Genomic DNA, 3,385 nt, shown 5'->3' on the forward strand with positions numbered 1-3,385 from the left:
CGTGCCATCAATCAGTGTCACGCAGTTCAGTAAAAAACAAAAAATACTATTCCCACTCCCACGGGTGGTCAACAGCAGCACGGGGACTATAAACAGCAAATGAGGAGAGGAAATTTTAAGGAGCCCAGCGATGGACATTGTGACCAGCCAATAGCATGAACGCTTCTAACAAACGGTTATGGCACACTGACAGCCTCTGGGAAAATGGAGCGGTACAATGGGTTGCTAAAGACGACACGGAGAGCAACGGGGGGTGGGACTTTCAAACCCTGGGACGTGCATTTCGCAGAAGCCACCTGGTCAGTCCATCGCAGAGGGCCAGCCAAGCAGGCTGGGCCTGCTCAGTCAAACCTCCTACCTACTGTGGATGGGGTAAAGCCCCCGTAATGCGCATTAAAAATATGCTGGGGCACACAGTCTGGGTTACTCCTGCAACAGGTAAAGGTAAACGCGTGCGTGAGATTTCTTTTGCCAAGGACCCGAGTGCACTTGGTGGGTAATGCAGAAGGACAGGGAAGTCTGATGTGTGCCTCGAGGGGATTGGATTTTAGGAGAAAAGAGCTGATGAATGTTAACTGCCAACTAAGCCTGTTATTGCATCGCGTCATCGCTCTGTTTGATAGATCTTACACTAACGGCCTCACATGAATAGAAAAGATGAACTTTGGTAGGGTCAGGGCTGATTGCAGCACCTGGTGCCCAGCAGCGCCCTGCAGATGGACACCTTCGGCCTGCAGACTGTGAGCAGGGACCGCGCCAGAGGCACCAGCTCCACTTGTGGCAGAGACTTCATGCCATTGTCCCGCTGAGCCCAAGGTCACCCGCTCCACCGACGCAGCCAACTCCGCTTCATCCCTCCTGCCTTAAAAGACTGTCATGAGAGATGGAAGCCGGAGTTATGGACTAAATGATCTCCCTGCACATTTTGGAGGGATGGCCCATAGATGAAGGGAATGAGATCTGTGGAGACATTTGAGAGCAGGGAATGGGATGGGGATTCCTTACCATGTACTGGAAACCTGAGCATAACGTAAACGGTGTAGAAATGGTATAACGTAAGGGGTGGAGCCAGTCCTGGTTTCAGCTGGGATAAGGACGATTTATCTTCTTAATAGTCAGAATAACGCCGTGTTTTGGATTGCGTACGGGATTTGCTATGAGAAGAATGCTGATCATACAGGGGTTAATGTAAGAGATCAAGGTCTCGGAGGGGGCGCAGCCAGAGCACCAAATTCGCCAGTGGCATATCCCATCTCCTGTAACGTCATGCTCAGGGTGTCAAGGAGGGGCGGCTGGGAAGCAGGAGGTTCTCTCTTGCATCTGGGACTGCGATTGCGGGGTCTCGGTTTTTGGGGATCACTGGCTGGGCAGGGGCGGGTATCAGCGGGCAGGTGGTGAGCAATTTGTCCCTGCAGTTTGGTCCCCCATTTCCCAGGCAGGGGGAGGGTGAGCGATTGGCTGCGTGGGGTTTGGCTGCCGGGCAAGTTCAACGCACAACAAGGGGCTGAGCAAGGGCAGAGGCCCAGGTTTGCTCTTGGGCTGAACAGGTGCCAAGGGCTGCTGAAGGCCGGGGACAACATTCCTTCCTAGGAGCTTCTGTGTGGCCTGAGCTGATGGTGTGTTGGATGGGTCTGGTACAGCAGCAGTCAGGGTGGGCAACAGGACGTGGAGCTGGGCAACGGGAATGCCCTTCTGTACAGCAGTCTCCATGTCACAATTCCAGCCGTGACACTGAGCAGAACTTGTAAAGAAAAGTAGCTTTGCCCCTGGTGTGAACCTTCCCCAGGGAAACTGAGCCGGCTGCGGGGCCAGCGAGGCCCGAGGCACACGGCCATGGCACTGGGCAGCTGGCCAAGGCCAGCCCGCAAGGAGGGAGGGCTGGGCAAGGGGCTGCCAGCCCCGGGGGAAGAAACCCTCTGGGCCCAGCCCCTAACGCTGCCCCTGGAGAAAGGCAGAGGAGGAGGAAGCCGACAAATGAGCGTGGAATCTCCCAGGGCAGAGATCAACAGTCAACTTTATTGCGCTGGTGGAGGGGCATCAGATCCATCACCTGGGGACAGATCACGGCTGGTCCCGCGTCTGCGTCCGGGCCGGCTGTAAGGGGTTTGGGCCCGACGTTCCATGCGGGAGCGGTGCCTCCTCCGCACGGGCCCACGGGGGCTGGAGCTGCTGCCACTCTCGAGCGCTGGAGAGGGGCAGGAGGACTCCGCTGGCAGCTGGCTGGCGGAGCTGGGGCTGCTGCTCTCTGGCACTGGGGAGCCCTGGGACAGCCCCAGCGCTGCCTGGCCGGGGGGGCTGCCTTCAGCCCTTGGTGCTGGTGTGTGGCTCCTCTCCCAGCGTGTTCTGGGCCGGCTGTAGGGTGTCTGGGCCAGACACTGCACCCGGGAGCAGTGTCATGTGTGCTCGGGCCCAGGTGAACTGGAGCTGCTTCTGCTGCCGCCCCAAAGCACTTGGGAGTCCGATGACCCCCATGACACCTGGCTACCGGAGCTGGGGCTGCTGCTCTCTGGTGCTGGCGAGCGGTGGGATGACCCCGATCCTGAGCTGCTGCCATTGCCAGAGCCAGCGAGCTCTGAGCTGTCACTGGAGTCTGTAAGGGGAAGCAGGAAGGTCAGGGGCACAGAGGCCACAGTGGAGAGGCCAGAGCGGTATCCCCAGCCCTGCTGGGGCAGAGAGGCTCTGCCAAGCCCAACCTGGGCACCGCCTGCCAGGCCTTGCCTGGGCCCTGGCCCCAGCCCAGGGGCATGAAGGTGCTTTGCCTCTTACCGGTGCCCTGACCAGTACAGCTCTCACACACCCAGCTGGTCCTGGTGGTGCTGACGCTGGAGCAGCGCCCGTGGGTGCCCACGGCAGCGCAGGAGCTGCACAGGAGCATTTCCCAGGGCCTGGGGAAGCAAGAGGGTTCATGGCTGTGAGGACAAAGTGACCGCAGCACGGGATTGTGCAGCACAGCTCCTGTTCTCATCCTTCTGCTCTGAGCTCTTGGCGAGACAGATCCCATGCAGAGTCCAGGGTGCTGCTTTGCCAACTTACCCCTGTTCCTCGGCGTGCTCCCTGCCTGTGGGACAAAGGCACTCACGGGCATCGCAGCGCCTGTGCCTCTGGATTAGTGCTTCAACTGGACGCCCGGTGTCCTGTGATGGCAATCTGATGGAGAAAGGGAAATGGCTGAGCCCCTACTGCCTGTCATAAGGCCGATGCAGGGCAGCCCTGCTCCTCCCTCCTGCCTGGTTTTCAGCTCCTCCGTGAAGCTGAAGCCCAGGCAGACGGGACAGCGGAGGGGCAGGACTGCAGGGGCAGCCCCGGGCATGGCACAGGGCTTGCAGCCTCCTGTGCTGTGAGCCGGCAGGACACCAACCTCACGGGCACTCGGATGCCCATGGTG

The sequence above is a fragment of the Athene noctua genome, chromosome 32 (genome assembly GCF_965140245.1).
Source record: "Athene noctua chromosome 32, bAthNoc1.hap1.1, whole genome shotgun sequence".
In the NCBI taxonomy this organism is placed as follows: domain Eukaryota; kingdom Metazoa; phylum Chordata; class Aves; order Strigiformes; family Strigidae; genus Athene; species Athene noctua.